General features: G+C 47.9%; 1 protein-coding gene across 10 annotated transcripts in view; it reads left to right on the top strand.

The window, feature by feature from the left end:
* PRKAG2 (protein kinase AMP-activated non-catalytic subunit gamma 2) overlaps positions 1-12,956 on the top strand; it is a 279,228-nt gene that overhangs the window by 222,929 nt on the left and 43,343 nt on the right. The window contains exon 1 of one of the 10 annotated variants that reach the window (XM_065884016.1): positions 11,976-11,997. The exons of the other annotated variants lie outside the window; for them this stretch is intronic. The gene's annotated coding sequence lies outside the window, so the exon portion shown is untranslated. Of the gene's footprint in view, positions 1-11,975; positions 11,998-12,956 lie in introns of those variants that run through there. 10 annotated transcript variants of the gene reach the window in all.

The following is a 12,956-nucleotide window of genomic DNA, read 5'->3' as shown; positions in this document are numbered from 1 at the left end:
CCTACATGTCACTTCCTCGGGAAAACTGACTTTCTGGAAGCCCCAGCCAGGCCTTCACATACTACCTCATGATCCCTCATGGTTGATGGGGCTGTTAAGGTGAAAGGCATTTATTCATGTTTCTCTGCCATTGTGGAAGCTCTGTGAGCGTGGGGACTGGAAACGTAACTGTTTGCCAGGTCTCAAGGATATGATGACCGAGACCTCGTTGCAGTAAATGTTTGTCACATACGTGAACACACGTAGTTTTTGGAGCTTTCCCTTTTACTCTGGCACGTGGGCTCAGTGTACTTCAGTGGTTAATGTTGTTTCTTATAAAGAAATAAGGCATTTCTACTTAAGGCAATGAGAGGAAACCCACTTGCCAAGTTTACGCGTGCTAATCAAAGAGCAGTGACAAGGTAGCTGTAAGATGACCCGCATATGCCTCCCAGATGCACCGAGGCTTCTCCTCCTAAGCATGAGGTCAAGATAGACTGTGTCCCGCGGCTGAACAACTCAGAGGCAGTGACGGCGGATAGAAACGTGACGACTTGCTTGCGTAACCTGGTGCCTGAGGAGAAAGTCTTTTAGATCTTTCTTTTGCGGCTGTGATCGCACTTGCACTGATATTAGGGGGAATGAAGTCCGGCTTAACTCGGATACTAAAAGGAGAGTCATTTGGGGGAGGAAGCTAATTTGGGAACCTTTTGGTCAAATTTGAGTCACTTTTAAATCTTTTAATTTGTCGCTTCTGTCCCACTTTGAGCTATTTCCTATGTATCTGAGTTTATGTCACATCATTGAGGTTTCTGAACTTTGTTAATAACCTGATTTATTTTATCTCAGGTCGTACTTCGATCATTTGTTTCTAACAGTAAGTTGCTACCAGTAAATTGTTATTTTATAGACCACACACTATGGGACGCGTAGTTGTTTCATTAAGACCTCCTCAAGAATACCCGCGTCCACGTTCTCACGTGTGCATTTTTACCTTTGTTGGGCTCTTTTCACAGTGACTCCTGTAGCTTTGATGCTTACACGTGTGGCAGGTCCCCCCCTTAAGTTGCATATATAATTAGTGTCGTGTAATTAAGAGCATGAGTCAGACCCAGATTGGAGTCCCATTTCTTCTACTTAATAGCTGTGAGACCTTAGGCAAGTTATTTCAAGCTTCAGTTTCTTCAGGTGTGAGTAGGAAACAATAATAGCTCCTAGCTAATAGGATTATACGTGCCTTAAGTAACCTGAATGTAACAGTCACTTGAGTACCTGCTGTGTAGCGCAGTCTCTACAAGTGTAACTATGACGATGACCCTAGAAAGGACCAAAAAGGCAACTGCGCATACATTTCAAAATCAAGCCACCATTAGTGCATCATCCGGCGACAGCCATCTGGCTGGCGATGGCTTCAGTGTCTGCACCGTCGGACTTTTCCCCGTGTGAATGTCGTCCCTACCACCCAGTGGACAGCATTGGTGATTGAACGTTTGAGTTTATTTATCCCCATTCCTCAGAATCACTCTGCAAGAAAGATGGTGTTATCCCCATTTTACGAAGGAAGAGATTCAGGCCAAGGGGATGCAGGAATTTGCTCAGCGTCACACAGAAGGTGATGACACTTCTCATACAGGTTTGGTCTAGATCTGCCCTGTTCTGTCTCCTGCACTCGCTCCCCCGGGAGCCTCAAAGTCCTAGAGTCCCCGCTGGAGAAGGCTGGCCTGCTCCCTGATGTACCTGAGGAAAGGACCCAGGCCTGTGAGCTTCTCAGGGAATTGTATATTGTTAGTGCCTTACTGTGCAGATCACTTTTCGTATTTTGATTTGAACAGCACTTACCCATGTTGTAAGAACAGCCAGGGCCCCACAGCAGAAAGACCCGTTGTATTGCTGACCCCCAAAGATGTGCGTGCAGTTACGGACATCTGTTTAAGCGCTGGTAACTGCAGTGAGTCAGGATGCGTCCGAACTGCATGGCGTCCAAATGTCAAAACTGCAGCACGCTGGTGGGGACATGGTGACAAGCCAGTCTTCAGTGCCCCTGCCTGATGCACCGAGCTGGGCTGCCACGTTGTGAGTCAACATGGTTTGCTGAATGCGTTCATTTCTCTCCCATCCCCCGAAAATGCTACTGAAATGACAGCAAATCAAAAAGTAGCCTTGCTCAAGGAGAGCACAAGCTTAATTCTTGGAAAAGACCAGTTAAGTGGATAAACCTGTGTCAAGTCTGTTCAAGGAAAAAAATGAGCGAAAACGCCAAGTATTAGAAATAAGAGGGGCTTCTTAATTATAAATGCAGAGATTTAGAAAATAACTATATCAATATATTTAAAAATCTTTTCAATCACTTTTGAGTAGTTCGTATTTTCTTGGTTAACTATCCCTTTCATCAATCACCACAGAAGAAATTAAAAAGTAATTAATTGAATTGTACACTTTAAATGGGTGAACTGTATGGATGTGAATTATCTCAATAAAGGTTTTGGGGTTTTTTTAAGTAATGAAAGGTCCTCGCCCTTCCTCTGCCCCTGCATTAGAGGCCTGGTATTCAGCCTGTTGATGGGTAAATTCTGTAAAACCTTCAAGAAGCAGTTAAGGCCTAGGTCATCTGAATTACTTTAGGGCTTAGGGAAAGATGGCGGCTTCCCAGCTCCTTCTGTGAAGCTCGCTCGATCCTGACATCAGAAGCAGAGGATAGCGCACAAAGAAGAAGACAAATGATTAACCTGGCATTTAACATACGGGCAGGACTCCTACAAAAACGTCAGCAGGATGAGCCACGCAGTCTCGTGTGACCAAACAAGGTTTTGTCCTAGAAATGCAGGGCTGCAGTTTGTTCAGAAGTCCACCGAGGAGTTAATGTCAGCAGATTAAAGGAGAGAAACCTCTGGTCATCTAAGTAGATACTGAACTAGCAACTGATAAAATGCAACATATGTTCCTTTTACAAAATCCTTATTAAGCTAGAGGGAGAAGGAAACTCCTTTAAATTGCTGAAAGCGTGTTTGACAGAAGTGGGGACTGACATCCGTACACTGCTGTGTATGAGGTAGATGGCTGGTGAGGGCCTGCTGTACAGCACGGGGGCAGAAAAGAAGGTACAGCCTGTTCACAGGGCATGTATTAAGTTAACCTTGGAAATGCCTTCCAATAAGCATTAGGTGCAGACACGTACTGTTTGATTCCACTCATACGAGGTACCTAGAAGAGTCACATCATAGAGTCAGAAAGTACATTGGTCTATGTCAGGGGCCGGGGGTGGGGGTGGGGGGGTGGGGAGGGGGAGTGGGGAGTTAGTGTTTCACGGGGACAGAGTTTCAGTTCAGGAAGGTGAGAAATCCGGGAGGTGGACGATGGGGCAAGTCACACAACAACCTGACTGTGCCTAGTGCCGCTGAACGGTGCTGTTACACAGGGTCACAGTAGTGTGTTTTACATGATGTGACTTCTACCACAGGAAAAAAAAGAAAACATTTGAAAAAAAGAAGTGGGCTGGGGTGGCCGCGTGTCGTTCCTGGCATCACCGTCATCGAGGTGTTCCTTACCCCGCTGGCCTGCTGGCGCTGGGGGCTGGATCCCTGTGAGTTAACCTTGGTCCTCTCTGTTGCGTCGGCCTAGTACCGTAATTGGGTTCTGTTTCCTGAAGAAGAGGCCACGCTGTCTGTGGTTCACAGAAGTAAACCCAACGCCATTTTCAAATGGATGGGGCTCCCTGTCATCTCAAGGTCACGGCCTTGTCGGGTCTGTGACATTCCTTGGGCGTTTATTGCAGCTAACTTTGAGCTATTATCTAATCGGGGAAGCTTTGTGCCTTTACTTACCTACGCTTTTCCTTCTTTCTTAGTAACTCTTTGCCCCCTTATCTAGCAGAGCATATGCATCTCCCTCTTCAGTGGACACTTTTGCCCCCAGCACGCACAGAACCAAATGCAAAAAGCATGGAAAGGAAAAACAATCTAATGCACTTCGTTTATTCTGCTACCTTGTAAGTCCTGTACAACTGTCTTTAAGCTTTGACTTTGTTAATATTCATGTTTGTAAGCGCTTTAAGAAAGCGGATGTACCTGAGAGTTCCATCTTTTCCATATGCTTTTAACTCCATCTTTTCCATATGCTTTTAACTCCATCTTTTCCATATGCTTTTAACTCCATCTTTTCCATATGCTTTTAACTCCATCTTTTCCATATGCTTTTAACTCCATCTTTTCCATATGCTTTTAACTCCATCTTTTCCATATGCTTTTAACTCCATCTTTTCCATATGCTTTTAACTCCATCTTTTCCATATGCTTTTAACTCCATCTTTTCCATATGCTTTTAACTCCATCTTTTCCATATGCTTTTAACTCCATCTTTTCCATATGCTTTTAACTCCATCTTTTCCATATGCTTTTAACTCCATCTTTTCCATATGCTTTTAACTCCATCTTTTCCATATGCTTTTAACTCCATCTTTTCCATATGCTTTTAACTCCATCTTTTCCATATGCTTTTAACTCCATCTTTTCCATATGCTTTTAACTCCATCTTTTCCGTATGCTTTTAACTCCATCTTTTCCATATGCTTTTAACTCCATCTTTTCCATATGCTTTTAACTCCATCTTTTCCATATGCTTTTAACTCCATCTTTTCCATATGCTTTTAACTCCATCTTTTCCATATGCTTTTAACTCCATCTTTTCCATATGCTTTTAACTCCATCTTTTCCATATGCTTTTAACTCCATCTTTTCCATATGCTTTTAACTCCATCTTTTCCATATGCTTTTAACTCCATCTTTTCCATATGCTTTTAACTCCATCTTTTCCATATGCTTTTAACTCCATCTTTTCCATATGCTTTTAACTCCATCTTTTCCATATGCTTTTAACTCCATATTCCCCTTTTCGCTGATTTCTTGCTTAACTATTTTAAATGGTTTTCTAAAAAGAAAAGATACTATATGAATGCAGTAAGCTTATGTTTCTAAGCATAGAATAAAGCATAAAAAAAATTTTTAAATAACTGACCTATTGATAACCTTTTTCTTTGTGGAATGACAATGCAGTGTCTTACGTTAAGTTAAAATTACAGGATTGGAAGTAAGGAGTTAGTTGTTTTTGGTTGGGGTGTTTTTAGTGACATTTGGACAATGTGTACATTTTGTTTTAGAACGCCTCTCATCCTCGCACTCTCAGCTCTCTAAGATGGGGATCGAATCATTACCGTGGCCCCTGCCTTTCATGGATGTGTCTTTCAGTGACATACAATATAGCAGGCATGAGCTTGTCCTGACACCCGTGAGGAAGTTGCTGGGGACCCGTCTGCTGCCTCAGAAGCCGCCGTCTAAAGCAGATCTATAGCTTTGGCACAAGGCACATCAGGGCTCCGAAAGGGCGTCGCTCACAAAGCGCTAGCGGGGGTGTTCGCAGTGGAGGGGTGCTGGTGCCTCGAGGGCCTTTAGGGAAGGTGCAGGGGGCCTGTGAACTGAACTTGGAAGGCGGAGGAGGCTCCTGAGGCCGCCATGACAAAGGGCCACAAACGCCGTGGCTTGGAACAACGGAACTTTATTCTCCCACACTCGGGAGGCCAGACGCCCGAGCTCGGGGGGTCCGCGGGGCTGGTGCCGTCTGGAGGCTCCAGGCAGAATCTGTCCGAGGCCTCTGTCCCGGCTCCTGGTGGTTGCTTGCGCTCCCAGGCGTCCCGTGGCTCGTGGCAGCAGCACTCTGATCTCTGCCTCCACCGACCTTCTCCTGTGTCTGTGTCCGCTCTCATCTGTAAGGACATTGGTAATCGGATTTAGGGCCCAACCTGATAATCCAGGGTGACCTCATCTCCAAAGACCCTTGTTCCAAATAAGGCCACGTTCTGACGTTCCAGGTGGACATGTCTTGTGGGGGCCACCATTCAGCCCATACAGAAAGGCAGGTAGGAGTCCAGTGGCCACCTGGGCCGTGCACCCAGTAGAGGCAGGCACGAGGACACGGGCCCAGAGTTCAGAAGCTGCCTTTGAAGAGGAAGTGTCCACGGGATCCCAGGCTGTGAAACTCCTCAGTGCCGCGGCGTGTGAGGTGCTGTGCTGCGGTGAGGACTTGTCAAGGGTGGTGTGTGAGCAGATCTGCTTGCAGGGAGAGGAACACTCGGCCATGCCTTCCCGGTTAGAGCGCACAGCTATTTGCACGTGAACTGCGATGTTGCGTTTCCCAGGTTGTTCTGTTGACCAGCACAGCGTAGACACTTTAACATATACGTTCCCCTTCCCAGTAGCACTCTTCAGGAGCTCCAGGCTGATGCTGGGTTAGCGTGTGACTGGACAGCGTAACGTCATTCCACGGCGGGTGGCTTTCGTAGACCAGTGGCTCAGGTGCCAGCGTGACACTCTGCAGTTACACTTCTCCCCGGGGACGGATAAAATAACCCAGCAGTGGGACACGGCGATACTTTCTGAGCCCCAGTTACCTTTTGAACAAGAGCTTGAACTTGCCTTCTCAGGAATTTTAATAACTTATTCCAAACAACCTGTTAATGTTGAATGGTTTTGGTTTTTTGGGGGTGTTTTTCCTTTTTGGTTTAACTCCAGATACTCTTATTTTCTGTTTCAATGCGCTTCTTCCTTCAGGTACAGTTTGGACTTCATCATAATTAAATAGTACAAATGGTGCTCTCATCAACAAGTTTTACCAAAGGTAGAGAAGCGATGACTTTTTTTTTTTTTTTTTTTTTTTTTTGCGGTACGCGGGTCTCTCACTGCTGTGGCCTCTCCCGTTGCGGAGCACAGGCTCCGGACGCGCAGGCCCAGCGGCCATGGCTCACGGGCCCAGCCGCTCCGCGGCATGTGGGATCTTCCCGGACCGGGGCACGAACCCGCGTCCCCTGCATCGGCAGGCGGACTCTCAACCACTGAGCCACCAGGGAAGCCCAGCAATGACATTTTTATGGTATTTTACTTTATTCTCCTGACTTTAAATGCTGACACTTCTGTTATTGATGTTATTGCATCAGTAATAATCTAGGCTTATCATGAACCAAAATACATTTTAGTGTCATTTTGCTTTGCTTGGTCAGGCTTTTTTTACATTAAAAAAAAGATAGTGTTACAGATCCACCTCAAAACTGAGAACCCCAGGCTAATCGTGAGAAAAAACATCAAATTCCAGTCGAAGGGCATCCTCCAAAGTATCTGCCCGGTACTCCTCAAAACTACCGAGACTGGGCTTCCCTGGTGGCGCAGTGGCTGGGAGTCCGCCTGCCGATGCAGGGGACGCGGGTTCGTGCCCCGGTCCGGGAGGATCCCACGTGCCGCGGAGCGGCTGGGCCCGTGAGCCATGGCCGCTGAGCCTGCGCGTCCGGAGCCTGTGCCCCGTAACGGGAGAGGCCACAACAGTGAGAGACCCGCGTACCGCAAAAAAAAAAAAAAAAAAAAAAAACTACCAAGACCATCAAATCAAGGTCTGAAGAGCTGTCACTGCCAAGAGGAGCCCAAGGAGACAGGGCTGCATGTGAGGTGCTGTCCTGGAGGGAGAGAAACTAAGGCAATTGAATAATTCTAACAGACGTACCACACTGGTGTAAGCCGCTAGTGGGTGAGGGTGCACATTTCACCACCTGGAGGCTGGTGATGCTCCAGAGGGAACAGAGGGCCCAGCCCTCCACGCTCTGCTGGCTTGGGGGCTGCAGGTGTGGGCAGGGAAGTCCTGGGGGGCCTGGCGGGGAGTCACAGCCCCAGCGGACTCAGGAGAACGTGGGCCGTGTCCCACACAGCCCCGTCATCGGGGTGGACCCTGCCGGCCGGAGCACTGATCCTGACATGGTTGTTGGATTGTGACTCAGAGTATGGGATAGATACCGTGAGTCCATACTGAGATAGACAGACCGACAGACAACTCTCCTCTACAGAAGTGTTCCAAGTACAGGAAGTTCCCTACGTACAAACGAGTTCCGTTCCAAGAGTGCATTCGTAAGTCTAAATTTGCTGTAAGTCCAACAGAGTTAGCCCAGGTGCCCAACTAACACAATCGGCTGTATAGCACTGCACCGTAGTAGGCTTAGAATACTCTTCACACTATTAGTACATTAAAAACAAACACACAAAGTAAAGAACACTTTTAATCTTACAGGACAGTACCGTGGAAAGTACAGTAGCACAGGACAACAGCTGGCAGGCAGGGGCTGGCATCGAGTGACAGGCAAGAAGAGTTACCGACTGGAGGAGGGAGAGGAGGTGGGAGACGGAAGAGCTGAAGGGTCGTCAGCAACAGGAGACGGAGGGCAAGCTGCCATTTCACTCACGCCTGACGCTGATGGCCCAGGTTCCGGTTCCTTGCTGGATTCAGTTCTATCTACCCCGTTGAAAAAACGATCCAGCCGTGTCTGGGTAGCAGCTCTCTTTTTCTTATCATAGATGACACGGTGGCACTGGGTTGCTGATCGGCTGCTGCAGCCTTCGTGTACCGTTCGTTGTACGTGAAGGTCCTGTGCCTCCAACACTAGCAGCGCCTCCTCAAATGCAGAGAAGCCCCTTGCCATTGCCTGCGTCGTGAATCTCTTGGGTTCTTCAGTTACTTCTTCCTCTTGTCTCTCTTCGTCCTTCTTCGGGGTCTCCAGTTCCATCAGGTCTTCATTTGTAGGCTCCTCGTGTTGCACAGCAAGGAGTTCAGTGATGTCGTCCTCTTGCAGATCTAGCTCCAGCTTCTCACCGAGGGTCTCTAAGTTGCTGAAGACCTCTTTGGACTCTTCATCCACCTTCTCAAATCCATGAAAATCATGCACAAACTGTGGGGAAAGGTTCTTCCAAACCCCATTCACGGTGACGGCCGTAACCTCATGCCAAGCAAAGTCAATTTTTTTTTATGGCCTGTAGATGTTATAGTCCTTCAGAGATTGTCGCAGGGCTGTTCCTGATTCCTCAGTCGCCTTTACTGCCTGAAGAAAAGTGTGACATAAATAATATTTCTTGAAAGTCGCTGTAACTCCCTGGTCCATAGGTTGGATGAGCATCGTAGTATTCGGTGGCAGGTGCACTACTTTGACGTTGGGATGCAAGTCATCCATGAATGGGGGGTCGCCCGGAGCATTGTAGAGCGACAAAAGAATGTGGAATGGGACGTTCTTCTCCAAGCAATATTTCTCTACCTCCGGGATAAAGTGGTGGAAAAACCAGTCCTGGAAAATGGCCTGTGTAACCCAGGCCTTGGGGTTATTCTTCCACACAATAGGAAGAGAGCCCTTGGCTATGTTTCTAAGGGCCCTTGGGTTCTCTAAATGATAAACTAAGAGAGCCTTCAGCTTCATATCACCGGAAACATTGCCACCAAACAACAGAGTTGGCCTGTCCTTTGCTGCTCTGTAGCCTGGCATCAGCTTTCCCTCCTTGCTGAGGTAACTTTGGTCTGGCATCCTCTTCCAGTACAGTCCTGTCTCGTCCACATTAAACACCTGCTCAGGTAAATACGCGCCTTCATCAATAATTTATTGAAGCGTTTCAGGAAATTCCCGGGCAGCTACCGTATCGGCACTCGCTGCCTCGCCGCGTACTTCTACGTTGTGAAGTTGGCTCCAGCCTTGAACCGTTGAAGCCAGCCGTGGCTGGCATTAAAAGATGCGCCCTCTGATTCTTCGCCGTGTTTCTTCTTCAAGCCTTCATAAAGCGTTTTAGCTTTCTCTTGAATCAGCATTAAGCTGAGTGGGACTCAACACTGATGCTGGTCCTGCCTCCGCACACTGGGAAGTTTCTCCAGCTCCTCCACCAATTTTCCACGCTTCTTCGATATTATTGTCTGCACAGCAGACTTTACATGTTCCATGATCTCGTCCTTGTTCTTTAGAATCGTGCCGATGGTCGAACGACTCATTTTATAAGAATGGGCGATGTCTACCATCTTTCCGCCTCACTCCCCTCTCTCTTTTCACATTTGTTTCCATCGTTATCGCTTGGCACTTCTTAGCGGTACCGGCTACGTCACCACTGCTTTTACGCTTGCTTCTGGACACCCTGGGCTTGAAATAAAGATGCTGCACTCCCGTAGTCTATACAGTACTGTACAGTAAAGCGTGCAAGAGCACAACCGCCTGTCGAAGACGCGCGCTCATGACGGCGTACGCCAGACGCGTGAACTGACTCACGTGATCGGACACGCGAAGACACATTCGCCTCTTTGAAAGTTCGCAACTTGAAGGTTCACGTGTAGGGGAATTTATGCAGATGCTTCGCCCTCAGGGAGGTGGACCGTGACTTCCCTGCCAAGACTGCAGTGTGGGAAGAGGGGGGAAGAGTCCCTGTAGGGGAAAGACCCGACAGATCCTACCTGGGCCAGGTGACCCAGGTGATGAGGTGTGTTGACAGCAGGTGCCCTAGATACAGTGGGATGCGAAGGCACTTCGCCTTCTGGTCTTCCTGCTGAAACACACAAACCCCAAAACTGAGATCATGAGGAAAAGATCGTACAAATCCGGAGTGAGGGCCGTTCTACGGAATGCCTGACCAGTACTCCTGGTCAAGGTCTCAAGGTCAAGTACTCAAGGTCATCAAACACAAGGAATGTCTGAGAAGCCATCACTGCCTAGGGCAGGCTACGGAGCATGATGACTAAATGTGCTGTCCTGGATGGGGTCCGGGAACAGAAAAAGGATGTTAGGGGAAAACTAAGGCAACCCTATTAAAGTGTGAACTTCTTAGTAATGTGTCAGTGGTGGTTCGTTGGTTGTGACAGATGTGCCGGAGGAACGTCAGATGTTATCTTTAGGGAAAATCCGGTATGGGGTGTATAAGGAACTGCTGTGTCTTCACAGCTTCTCTCTATAAATCTAAAGCTATTCAAAATAAAATGTTTATTTAAATATTTTAAAAAATTAACAGACGAATTAGGATGTTTAACACAAAGCTTACAGTGTCTTAAAAATTCTAAAAGTTGGAATATTTCTTTCCATAGTATTTTAAGATTTTATTTCAGATACTCATATTGTGATGTTAACATCTATAAAATGTGCACTCCTTTTATGAAAACTCTTGATTTAATTAACAGACAAACTGTCTTGTAAGGGTTCCGTTCTGGGAGATGGAGTGTTACATTTCATTATAGTTTCCCCCTTGATGTCCTTCATTTGCATTTTAGGAGAATGGATTTGACCAGCACTTTGTAAACTTTGTAAGTTAAATGTTAGTTATGCGTGGGCTTGCCTGCACTGGTCCTTTGAGCCTTGTGTCTGCACAGATCCCCTCTGAATAGGCTTCGAGGAAACGACTCGTTTAGCAGCCTGGTAGTCGTCATCCTTGGCAGTGCGGGAGCAGTGGTGGCAGGGAAGGACCGGGACTTTGCGTGTGGCTGTTGTGTGAACGTCCTGCATTCCAGTTCTTTCCTGTGCAAGACTCCTGTTTTCCGGGAGATAAACGTTTTGAGAAAAACGGGAGCGTGCTGACTCAAATTCCATCCGTCCACTCACCGACTGCCACTTAGCTTGTTCATAAGCCCGGACTTGTCCTGTGGTAGCACTCATGACGGTGTAGTGACGGTTGATGTCTCTCCCGCACTGGTTTGTAGTACCTGCGAGGCAGCGGCATGTGTGTTGGGTCCCCAGGGATCCCCAGCCTCCAGCACCGTGGAAGCTGTTGGGAGGGAGCAGATGGCTGTGGGCGCCTTGCCTGCATCCAAGTTCTCCTATTTGAACAGCTCCGACCGAGGGTGTTCTCCGGCAGCTGGGCTTGTGGGGCGCAGGGCAGGAATGTCAGAGGTCATGCCCCAGGGTAACCCCTCACCAAAGAGGGCGGGGTGCTCCTGACTAGGAGGCAGTTCTGAGGTCCGTGCGCGGCCTCTCCAGGGTCCCCAGCAGCTGCCACTCTGCACAGAGCTGTGACCTGCTTCCTGGAGCTCCCTTTTTGACTCTTTCCTTCCGTCTCACTTCCCCTGGTCTCAGGGTCAGCTTTGGGAGAACCCACACTGAGACCGTATGCAGTAAGTCGGTATCTGTCGACGAAATTAATAAGCATAGTAAATGAGTAAGATCCTGACCATTCAAAGAAATTATCATCCAGGAAGAAGAAGGTCATCGGAGCTGTGCAGATCACATGAATGAGACATAAAGTGCCGATTGATGAGAAGTACAGATAGAACATGCGTATTCAGGGGAAGAAGTCGCTGTAGACTTCCCTCCTTACCCTCCTGACTCAGGGTCGGCTCCTGCCTGGTGACCTTGAGCCATCCAGCACCTCACCTGTCGCGTGGCTCACATCCCGGTGCCCTTGTTCTGCCAGCCGGTGAGCTGGGAGGACAGAGGTGTGTCTGCTGTGTCCCCTCGTGTCTCGACACTGGGACAGTGCCCCGCAGACAGTAGCTTCACAGGTGTCTGTTGGGCCCGTGCGTTCATGGGGAGACTAAGCGGCAGAGTTTCCATGAGGAGAGGGTTGGAGTCGTGGGCACGGATTCAAATCCCACTCCAGTCACTGCCTAACTTGCTGATTTCAGGCCCGTTGCTCAGTCAGCTCATACGTGAAGTGAAGAAATCGAGGCACACCCTTCAAGGTCGTGACATCAATTAAATGAGGTCATTTCCTGTAGTACCTGGAGTTACAGCACAGAAATGAGCGCTCAGATGTTCACTGCTTTTATGGAGAATATGGTGTTTGAGGTTGGGTTGAAATTGGAAGAGAAAAAAGTGGAGAAGGGAGTTTAAATTACAGCAGAAGGAACAAATGCCAGAACATGAGATTAAGGACGGTAGGGAGCTTATTAGCAGGGAGCTGTGTGCCTGGACCCGAGAACAGGAAGTAGGGAAATGAGGCCACGGAGAAGCCAGACCACGGAGGTTCGTGAACGCCGGCCTGAGTTGTCTGACTTTATTCCACCAGCAGAAGGGGAGATATCTGAGAAGGGAACTGCACATGAAGTGACAGGATTATGAACTATGAGTTACAGTACCCTGAAGAGAGGTCAGAAATGAAAATAGAGGTTTGGGAGTGGTTCACATAGTTTATCATGAAATTGGCAAACCAGTCAGCACACAC

Source organism: Phocoena phocoena, chromosome 9 (genome assembly GCF_963924675.1).
Source record: "Phocoena phocoena chromosome 9, mPhoPho1.1, whole genome shotgun sequence".
Lineage (NCBI taxonomy): Eukaryota > Metazoa > Chordata > Mammalia > Artiodactyla > Phocoenidae > Phocoena > Phocoena phocoena.
The sequence above is the reverse complement of the archived record's forward strand: the minus strand, read 5'-3'. Positions and strand labels throughout refer to the sequence as shown.